The sequence below is a fragment of the Pagrus pagrus genome (assembly GCF_965226575.1).
Source record: "Pagrus pagrus genome assembly, chromosome: 20".
Lineage (NCBI taxonomy): Eukaryota > Metazoa > Chordata > Actinopteri > Spariformes > Sparidae > Pagrus > Pagrus pagrus.
This window is the reverse complement of record NC_140207.1, coordinates 14,046,923-14,058,970: the sequence shown is the minus strand read 5'-3', so window position 1 is coordinate 14,058,970 and position 12,048 is coordinate 14,046,923.

The window sequence follows — 12,048 nt, the reverse complement described above, 5'->3', positions numbered from 1 at the left end:
TGTGTCAATCTACACTGTGTCAAGGTAGCAGTAAAAACGTGGTATGGAGTTTCATTTATGTAGACATTCTCTCAGTAAGTACGTGTAATGGATTTAATAGCAAATGAAGCACAGAAGGAACGCTCTGAAAAGAGCACCGAGTGGGACTTTTCCCATCCTCGTATAATGGCTGTGCGCGCGAAAGTGTGCATCTGTAACGGCTCAGGTGCATGTTATGTGTGTCTGTATACATACCAACAGCAGGCCAACCTCTTGCTTTGGTGCCAAACCTCAGTTGACCGTAGCCGAGGCCCCAGATCCCTCATCCCAAACACGCCATCTGTCATGCAGTTTCTCTGCCGCTTCGAGCCCCAGGTCAGCCCGCACCTTGCAAACACAGCCAGCCAAAAAGCCAACCACTGGGATATGCAAAACACACACTGGCTCACTGACACATAAATGCAACATTTTTCACATGCAGAGGTTGGATGCCCGCACACATGCATGACTGTGCAAGAACATTTGACCGACTCGGCCAGGTGAGAGTACAGGTGAGTGAGGGAAGAGAAGGGGTCATTTCCCACAGGGTTAAAAGCAAGGGGACATAAGGAAGAAGAGTGTGAGAAGACAGCAAGGGTGAGAGAGAGAAAAGCCGGCCAGCTGTGAAAGACTGCAGTCATTCTTCACTCTCCAGCTCCATACCTGCAGACTCAATGAGCCATCCCACGCTGCAGCAGGGCCAAAGCCATGCGATTTCTCAGGCTTACTCAGCCTTACTGTGCCCCTGCAGCAGCAGCATCCAGGGCCTTGTAGTGCCAGGACTCCGCAAAGTCTACTTTCACTGCCACGCTCCACGGGAGGAAGGATTGGACGATGATGCTGTAACTGTCACAGTGTCAGAGGAAGTATGTCTGCGACAGCGGGGACGGCAGTTCTGGAGGTGACAGACTCAGCAAAAGAGGATGAAGTTTCTGTGGGGGCAAATTTATCAGCTTGAAGATCTGAGATAATACTTATTGATACTGTGACCCCTCACATCTTTTTCATCATGCTAGCAGCGAGGCAATGTCTGAAATATCTCAAGAACTGCTGGCTGGAGCTCCATCACATTTGTGGCAGACGTTCATGGTGCCCAGAGGATCAATTCAAATAACTTTGGTGATCTCCTGACATTTCCTGTAGCACTACCAGCTGATCAAAGTTTTCACTTATCCTGTGAAATATCTTAACATTTACTAAATGGACTGGCACAATCTTTTGTGCAGATATTCACGGTTCCCACATGATACATTTTAATGACTTTGTCGATCCCCTGACTCTAGCGCCAGCAGCAGGTGGACATTTTGGATGGACTGCTATGAACTTTGGTTTAAACATCCATGTCCCCTCAGGATGTATGTGATCTCATCATCACACAAGCCTATGGTCCTTTTTAACTTCATTGTTGCAGAGGAATAAAACTAACCACTTATCCAGGAACAGTTAAAAGGCTGTACATTATAACATCACAAAGTTATTACAAAGATCAGCTCTTTGTGTAGGGCTGTCGAGGTCAAACAAATTTGAAGTGACACACAATTCCCTCGAATTAATTTAAAATCTCTGCTTGCTGTTGTCAAATAAAGTGTGACAGCCCTTATGTGGAAAAAGGAGCAGAGGAGCAGAACTCGCCCAGCCACCAACAAATGTTAGCATGCTACGAAGTTCAGCTAAGATGATGAAAATCTCTAGTCTATAAACACATATGTAATGCCACAATCAAGTAAACACGATTATAATAGCCTTCATGAACGTACCTCAGTCCAAAAGGCTATCCGGCCTGGCAGTTACTGCTCACTGCGGTGGGTGTGCTAATGTTACCTTATGCTAACGTTACTACTGTCACTGCTGCAGCGGCTTGTTCTTCGGCGCTGCAGCTATGTATTGTTGTCGTGGCTAACTGTATACAACTACCTCTTGTCTCATTCACACATAAGAAAACACTTAAAACGCACACAACTAACATCGCAATTGTTAGTACTGACCGCTGCCAAGCTAGCATGTTGTTACTGGGACATTTTGACAGCACTACTCTGCCAGTCTTGTGCGATTAGCTGGCTATAGCTTTAGCAATAGGTCAAACACACACACAACACAAAAAAAGGCAGGCAGGTTAAAAGCTAAAAGCAAGCTTTAACAAAAGCCGACTGTCAAAAGTACAAAAATCCAAAATACATGCACCTAAGGCTAGCATCAAAACAAGAGTATTCAAGGGCAAAAAACAAAACTCAGAGCAAACCAAAAACAAAACAACTTACAAACCAGTATGAGACGAGGACACGGGCTGCAGGCGAAGGTAAAGCACAACTGGAAGACAGGGCCGAACAGTTCAGAAACACAGGAGACAGTAAAGAAATAGATCAACCGATGAAGATTGAGGGGAAAACACAGGGTGAAAATACACAGGGAGGGATTAACTAATGAGACACGGGTGTGCACAAAAAAAGGGCGGGAAAACAGACAAAGAGAGGATGTGGAAAGTGAAGCATGTCATACTTTCAACATAAAACAGGAAGTCACAAAATTAAAAACACGACCCTGTATAGGTACATACGCAAGTAGGCCATCCAATCATTTAATTAGCATTTGTTATGTTAAGAGCTGTTCTACAAATATAACTAGAATGCTTCTAAAATAAATAACTCAATGTTAGCGTGTTATTTCCAGCATGCTGCCAGCATGACTGACCTGTCCTCTCTTAACATGTTAAACCAGGACTCCCTCTGTCATAGAGATTGAAGTTTTTACTTCCTGCTCTAACTTATAACATCATAATGAAAGTTTACTCCATCTTCATCTTGTTCTCGCAGATCTGTTTAGTCTACCTCACCCCGCTGTATGCAGCGTATGGGAATGATAGAGTGTTTTTGGGGCCCGGTCCGTCCTAAGGTGGTGAATGAATGGACTGCATGAGATAATGAAATGCAGCACCGGAGTCCATGGGGGTCATCTTTCTCGCTTTCTGTCCAGATTCTGGCCGGCTATATTTGTCTTTGTCCTCCCCTCTATGGCCCATGATGGATAGTAAAAAGAATATGGCTGATGGTGAGAGTTTTTTTTCTTGCTCTTCTTCTTTTTTACTATCTTCCTTTTTTTCGATCACCATTAGCGAAGTGGCAAAGTTAAGGGCTGGAGAGATGAACTCTGAAATTCAATCACGGGAATTGAAGGTTTGGAGGCGTGAGGTCCTGGCCCCATGGGCAGTTTGGAGATTGCTTCAGATTAATTAACGTCAAAATGGAGAAGGGTGAGGCTGTGGAGGACAATTATGTATGTGACTGCTGGCCATGGTGTTTGCCATTCACAGTAAAGAGTGCAGTCTGCTGATTCGTCTCCGTGTTAAGAAGATATTTTATTCCCAGTCAGTAATTTTTAAGAAGCCCAAAGCAATTTAAGTGAAGATAAAGTAGGCAGAAGCTACCCATGGCTAAATGGATAGAAAAATAAAGCCACTTATGTAAGTACTCAAGGCGTGTATAATCCAGAGGAGCCACGGCGGGCAAAAAACTACCGCCAACTCCTGTGCATCGTAATCTTCTGAAGGGACACCTGCAGTTAGATTGAGAATACCGCTCAATTAAAGCATTAACATTTAATTTATAAAGCTTTTAAATGTCCACTTAAGACATATGAACCACCACAGGACACCTAATGTGTATTGTGTGCATCTTGTATTAGTACTACAGCAATGCTATCAGCTAAAAACATAACCCCATCTGCTGACAATCATCACAGCCACTTTCCCACTTCCACGTCATACTCTGTTGTGGTTTACATACCGTATTAAGCAGAAAAATAAACTGTGCACTGGATCTTGTGTCCACTGGGATCCGGCGTGATTGTTCACCGACACTGACCAAACTGTCTCAGGAAACAGGAATAAATCTGCCAATTTCTAACTCAGCAAAAAGCAATTTGTTTCTCATGTTTCGGAGCGACTTCACTGGTCTCTTGCACTAACTGAGGCCACAGACATCACACACAAACGCTTGCTTAAAAAATGTATAAGAGCACATTCATACATATACACTTCATACTGCGCCCCGGTCTCTGCGTTGCTTGCTCTCTCATGCAAACACAATTAGCAGCTACACCCGCGGACGGGCCGGCGCAGAGGGAGTTGGTATTTGCGTGAACCGTGATGCACTCTAAGCAGGTGTGCACAGGAAATCAAGATTGGTCTTCTCGCTAGGCTGCGTTTCTATCTCCAGAGTTTTTGGAGACCTTGATTTATGTGTGCCTCTCGAAGAGACGAAAAATGTCAAAATTCTGAGGAGCTTTCACAGTTTGCTGGTCGGCCGGATTTACACAGACTGCAGAAATAGAGCAGCTCCGGAAAGAAATGTTTAACTTGCATTACAAAATATGTGCTCGCGGTAAATGTAGCTCATGGCTGTGTTCCATGAGGCTGACAACAGCAAACAAAACTTGCATTAACTGATAATAATCACACACATTACCGGGATATTATCGTTTCATATTATTCCCAGCAATGCAGATCCTGTTCGTAATGAGCCTGCAATATGGCACAGGAACTCATTAGAAGGAAGGCACCGTTGGAAACACAGACATCCATCATCTCTGCACGTCTCCTGTAGAGGCCAACTGCAAGGAAGTGTAACACGCTATCCATTCTTTTCATGAGAAACGAGCTTTGTTGACAAGCAAGGGGGTGCTCGGGTAATTGTTTTTGCCTCAGTTTAGACAAGTTAATTAATTTCAATTACACTCAGCTCTCCGGCTGTAGGTTAGAAGTCAGTGCTGGACGCGGCTGTGCGGGGGAGGTAGTCGGAGTCTGGTGTTTGTTTTTCCATTCATCAAAGAAGACATAACTGTACGTTAGGTTGGAGATTTACCTGTGAATATATTCAGGCAGACGTCCCTCTGAAGTGTTCTTAAGAGCTGTTCTGCCTACTGATCGAGAGAGAGAGAGAGCTCAGGAGAGTCTGTCTGTCTCCACACTGTAGACCGGGGACCGTCAAAATAGCATTATAAGATGGAAGCACCTGCTTGTTTTCAGGAAATTTAGGCCACTCTGCAAAAAGGAGGAAACTCTTTCGCTTTGGCTTTGAACATGGCCCCCCCTCCAACACGCCTCCCGCGGTCACTTTCACCTTTCCACATCTTTGAGGCATGCCTTTGGACAAGATGAAAGCAAATGTCTGAACACTTCAGTCAGGGTGTGATAGACAAACTATATGGAGGGAGCCCATGTGAAGTAAAGTGCCTCTAAAAGCAAGAATTCAAAGGAGAACAAGAGCGTACTGACAGTTCATAATGGTTTAATGGTGGCGGCCAGACTGCATGCTTTTGCTTTAAATTGAAAGAGCATCATCACATGGTGGAGTACGAATTTTAGAAGAAACATACTCATGAGCAGAGAGATGTGAGTGTGTTAAGTGGGCCGATATGGTCGGCATAATAATGAAGTCACGTAACTAATCAGTCTGGGTAATTGGTAATAGACTCAAAGGTGGTGACAGTGATCACTTAAACAACTGTGTGGTCTCATGCCTGTCTAATATCTTAAGTTAAAACCATTTGTGAAACTCAAACTAACTAACTCTTATTTTACCTCTATTTGTATTACTTCTTTTCTTTCCCACCAGACGTGGTTTTAATAATAAAAAATCTGGATACGGTGTCGGACATGGAGCCCTTTTCATTCCTATGAAAGCTGCTCAGAGGTGCATGAAGCCCAGAAAGATCGACTTCCTGGATGTAAATTACCCAGATGTTATGCGTAGCTTCCGCACAGAGCGTGCGCACAAGAGACTTCCTCCTGCCGAGTGGCTAACTTCCAATTTAGCCCTCCGCTAACCTGAATGGGGATAAAACAATTTAATGGTATGGGTTTTGTAGACTCTCCAAATGTTAACGGACCGAATAGCTCAAAATCTGATATTGAAACTAGTCATTGTGCAGGGATTTTGATGCTAACAGAAATGTGTCCAGCATTTCTAAATGTAAGCTTATGAGAAAAAGTCTTTATGGGCCAGTGAGTATCACATGACATTGTCACTTACTCTGGACAGATTGGGAGCCACAGTTACCATCACCTCTTGAAGTAAAAAGCAGTATTACAAGACATAAAGAGCTGAGGCTAGCTGGTTAGCATGCTAACTTCGGTAGACATCTCTGCAGCACAACACATAAACGTCTTTGACGCGACATAAAAGCTCCCACTCCTTCACATTCATCACATCATTTTGTTTTTGTCGTTTTTGAGCGTTTCAAACTAAAATTCTGACGGACAGCTCCTTTAATCGGAGGAAAGACATTTCAGCCCACAGTGTACCATATTTCTAAATTCATTTAAACCCTGGAGCGAGTTAAGTGGCATCAGTCAGGGAAGATGTCGATTATGTGAGATGATATTTGCAGCTTGTAGTGAATAGACCTGCTCTGATGTTGCAATATTCAATATTAGATCTCGAGCGGGTTTGTTTCAGCAATAACAGCCTCTACAGCAATTAGTCATACATCTGCTTCCTCAGCACTCAGCAGTGTTCAACACCTAATGGAGACCGTTCCATATGCGAGGCATTTTGTTAACCGATGCCAGGAGATAAATGCCAGTCTGGTGTTCGCGAGTGTTCAATGTATATAGCTGCGGGGCTTTTAAAAGTATTATATAGCAGTGTGAATCATGCTGGAGATAGATCAGTGAATATTACAAGCTGTTTGCAACAGATTTAATGAATTAAATATTTACTTCCTCCGGATCCATTATTAATTCAGACATTCATCAGATGTCTGGAAGAGTCAACAGCAGTAATGGAGGGCTCGCAGAGACACTCACACTCAAGCCAATCAAGTGCAGAAATGTCCATACGCTTTCATTAGACCAGAATGTGTTCTGCTGCCCTGTGTGATGATAACTTTGCAAAAATGATCTCTGCAAGTCTACATCTTAGGAAGCAAAATCGCAATTATTTCTTAATTGTATACTTGAGAGCTTTCCCTCAGGAAGAGCACTGATTTCCCGAGTGTGACCTCATGGTTGGAAAAAGGCAGCGGGCCGAGTAAACAGCCCTGACTTTGGCGCTTTGTCGAGCCAAGTGCACACTCCTCGCTTGTATTACCATAATGGCTACACGGGGCCCAATCAACGCCTTGATTGATTGGTTAATTGCTCGGAATCCGTCAACTGTACCCCGATGACCGACTGGTGTCGCCTTAGGGACTGTGGGATTTGTGTCAACATTTCCCCATGCCATCTCATTCATCCCCTCTCTCTGCCACTCGCCTACAGAGCGTGAAGCATGAGATTGGATTTACAGTGTAATGGAATAAAGCACATTGTTTCTCATCTGCGAGCGAGGAGGATAGAGCCGATAAAACCCCTCCGACTTGCCCGGCTGGAAAGTTGATCAAAAGCTGCGCTCACAGGGGGGAAGAATTGTGTTTTTCTTGCCTCCTTGTTCAGTTTACTCGGCCCCAAAGTGCGCACGTCCTCGGGTTTCCCGGCGCTGCTGCTATCGATTCGCTCTGCCGTCTTACTCTGGGTTTTGGAGGAAGAGCGGGAGTGAGTAAAAGAGGTCATCATCGAGAGATCAAAGGCGCAGATGTGACAGGTGTTGTGTTTTCTCCAAGAAGCTTGTCATGCAATTTGTATAGAAGCAGACGTGATGAGATTCATACACCTTCGCTGAGGTCATTGTTGTGGCAGCTGTGATGGAGATTACTCAGCGTTCTTGGCTTTCACGCCGACCCAATGTGAAACTTAATCAGGGGGAATAAAATTATCTGCTTTTCTTTTAGATCTGTACAGAATGTCCATTTTTCTCTTTGACTCCCAACCTTTATTTCCATTCACTGACTTTCATCTCCATGAATAGAGTGCCATTATCAGTTAATTAACTCTTATCTGCTTTGCTATTACAATAACACTTCCCCGTGTCACACTGGAGCATAATCTGCTTAAGTTACAATGTCGCCGCCGCCATCTCTTAACACAACTTTTACTTTCATTTCCATATGCACGAGGTAAAATCAGAGAGAAGAACATCTATTCGCTCGGGCTGAAGCAATGAGAGCGGAAGGTCGGACTAGATGTAATTAGTCAGAATCCTAATGACTTTTGGAAACTGGCGCCGGCAGTCTGTCGCTCAATTTATGCTCTTGACTTTTCAGTTGCTCTTTATCAGTGTGATACTGCAGAAGTTAATCACTATCTCGTTACTATGTACAGCACTTGGATGGAGGCTGCAGGTGCCACAGGCTGGAAATAATGTAATAATAACAATGGAAATTAGCATTTTAATGCATTTTAATTGCATTGTAAATGATAGGGCTTTCATCCACGCTGTTGTAAATGAGACATAGAGTAAATCTAGTCCCTTACCTCGTTCTTTGTGGAGCGAAAAACACAGAACAATAGCGCTGAAATGACGCAGGTGCTCGTCTAATGAGAAAATCAAAGAGCTGACGTTTGCAAACACTCTTCGCTTGATGCAGTCTTAGAACAGAGAGGGTAAACAGAGGTTTTTTTTTTATTATTAACTTGTTTCAAGACTTTGAAATCAGTTAGCATTAAGCCTCGCAAATCAACAGGAGTTAAAGTGAGGAGAGAGCAGAGAAAGAATGAGACAGAAACTCTTTTATTGTCATTGTGAGCACGTTACCATGCTGAGTTTAGCATTTCAGATCCTTCATTAACCCCCACAGGGGGAAATCCAGCTGTTACAGCAACTAAACAAGGACAGAAATAATCACAGAAGATACAGAAGCTAAAAATAAAAATATGAACAGAGTAAGATATAAACTACACAGAGCAATTAAGGTGCACTATGCAACTTATTTTCATCGCAGATTGACTGTAAATAAATAGTACCTAATGTCAAATATCAAATGAAAGCATACTATGCATACAGCACTCAGGGGCGGGGCACTCGAGTGGGGTGGCTACTTATTGTATCAGGGCGGACATGGCACCCCTGGACTCTTGGGGTCATCACTGGAGACAAAAAAAGAAATTTTAAGATTTATACTCCTGCAACTTGAAACATTTTACAATCTGTTCATTAAGTAATTGAGAAATAACCCACAGATTAATAAACTAGAGACCGTCAGGGGCACTGGTGTGGCTGCCTCTTTCATTTAGGTGCACCAGCACATCATTAAGGTGCACTCAAATATCTATTTTAATTTCATTTCTTAACACGTTATGTTAATGAATGCAAACAGAAATAAAGGTGAACAAAATTCCGATAACCTCAAATTGCTTTAAAAAATAAAATGCTAAATTTTGCCCCGATGCGACCGATGAAAATGACTACTTAGTTCACCCTTCTTCAAACTTCGGTACTTCTCAAAACTGCTTCTGTGATAGTTCCTGCTACAAAAGGTGTCTCCAGGACCACAACTCCCCGATGATGTCACGGCTGGTAATCATGAAACTAACGGTTATTTGCAGCCCTTCACTTTAGTGTTGAAGATCAGCTGCTGAAAGTTTGACGACGTGCTTGCTGCACTTTAACTATAAATGAGGTAAAGGTGTTATTTCTGGATTTAGATTAAATAACAAACACCGGTTACATTAATAACATCAGACAAACTTGGATGAACTTTCCTCACTTGCCAGAATCCGCCCTCATGTTGTCTGATACAATATTCTAAATGGATGTAAAGGTCGAGCAAACAAAGACGGGTGCTGACGAATCATATCTTTTAATCTCACATCTTATTAGACAGAATCTCCCACATCAGCAGAGTTGGCCAACATGCCACATCAAACAGAGTGTAGGAGTGGACGCGTCCATCCTAATTAGTATGATAGAGCGCTGATATGCGAGTGATCTGAGACACACACACTCACACACACACACATACACCTTGAGCCCAACTCTAATTCCCTGCTGTCTCGCTCACGTTCCAAGTATATCCCTGGCAATGGAAGCATGAAAAACCTTGGCACAATCAAACTCATTAAAATACATAGAGGCTGATGTGTAAATACGGGCACACAAAGCACAGCTGTAGTTTTATGACATTCCTGCACACACACACACACACACACACACACACACACACACACACACACACACACACACACACAATCAAAGGATATTCCTGGTGATGTCTGTGTGAGCAATCTTGGCGCATGAAGCTGAATTCTGCACTGTCACTGAACGGGTCTGACTGCCTGTCATCGTCAGTGGACTCACACTTCAAGCCTGTAAGTTGTTTCTCTGAAGGGGCTCCAGTTACTCAGCAAGTATAGTTTGGCTCAAACATCAGGATTCAATTAAAATGTAAATTCTCGCTAAGCTGATAAACGGGAACAACAGTGCACTCAGTTCCTCGGGCGCCAGACAGGAGGCGTCTTTTTTTTTTATTCTGACGACAGGACTTGGGAGTTGTTGTGCAGGACAGCATGTGAGCAACGAGGCCCAGCAGGTAAAATTAGGAAATTAACATAAGGTGAGAGGTCGGCAGGACTCGGGCCATTTCTCAGGGATTTGCTGCTGTTTTTCCTCGCTGACTCTCTCGCTTCCTGCACATCACGTATCTTCTGTGGTCTTTGTCTGCTGTATTGACAGCTCCCAGAAAAACTCAATCTGGTCTGCACCTGCGCCCTTTGAAGTTTCTCTACAAACTGCACAAGCCGAGAGACACTGTTTGCAGGGAGCTGACACACTTCTTCGACTCATGGCAGATTTCCTTTTTTTTTTCAAAAGTCAGCAATGCACGTCACGTCAAAAACTCAATACGCTGAAGGGCAAACGCAACACTTTGGAACGCTGGATCCAGATAAGAATTACTACATTTTCTGCAAGTATTTCCAAACTGTTTCTGCACCAGCTCTCAGCTGGTTTTCTTGACAGCGCTGAAGGAGGACCAGCGGGATAGATGAATGCTTTGCTTCACAGGCCAACGCCGAGGCGAGCGGCAGGTCCTCCAGGAGGAGTTTGTAATTTTCATCATTCAGATTCAGCGAGTGGTGGATATAAGTCACAAACTCACTTGCCTGGATGACAACTTTCCATTTGGAGACATTTCCTGGGATTAAAAATGCAAAATGTATTGACTCCAGTGACCAACAAATTACCTTCCTGGAAGATGCTGTTGCTCCCTGGGACGACAATAAGCACCGAGGCCATGGAAGAACAGGTCCTGAGGAAAACTAGTAATGATTATGTCTTAAAAAGAAAATTCACTGCCACATCATTCTGCTCAAACACATGCCTGTCTGCACCAGGTGCTCATCGTCCCCTCCTGACATTCAGACATCCTCACTTATCCTGTCATCACACAGACACAACAGCAGCCGTGTCCCTGCCCTCTAGATTATATCTACAGTGGCAGGCCAAGGAGAACTGATGAACCTGCTTATCATGCTGTTGACACTTGATGTCGATGACAGCCAGTATGGACAGCAGTGTTTTAAAAAAAAAACACTGTGTGAGGCAAACCACACACTCAGTCCTTTAACTGAAGAGAAAATGTACTCTGACCCTTTGAATCAGACAATTTAGAATGATTTTTGTCATCAGCGGTGGAATAAATAGGCAAATCCTTTACTTAAAGGTGCAATATGTACGAATTTTAGTTTTAAACATTCAAAAATGTATCAAATGTATCAACAGTATGTGAAGAAATAGCAGTTAGCAGTTATGACGTTATGTCAAAGATGGCTGTGTGTATTGTGTGAGATAACTACTGAAGTAGCATGCTAACCAGTTAGCCCTGTGCCTGAACTCCTCGGTCCAAAGCTCCTGTGAAAGTGGTATAAACACAAACACTCCCCGGTAGTCCGGCTGAATGCACTGCTAACTGAGCTAACTAGCTAACAGTAACTACGGTCATGGAACACAATACAGTTAGCAGCAGTTAGCATTTCTTACATATTTCACCTTTAAAGGGGACCTTTAAATTGTGCTTTTTTGGTCTTTTTCTTTAAAGAAATAACAGCTGATAATGTGATAACTGAGTCTTGCCAGAAAGTCTTTGGCGCTTGGACTCTACCCTAATTTTGTGATTGACGCCTGACGCCTGATGGCTGATGAATCTGCGAAGACAGGGCGG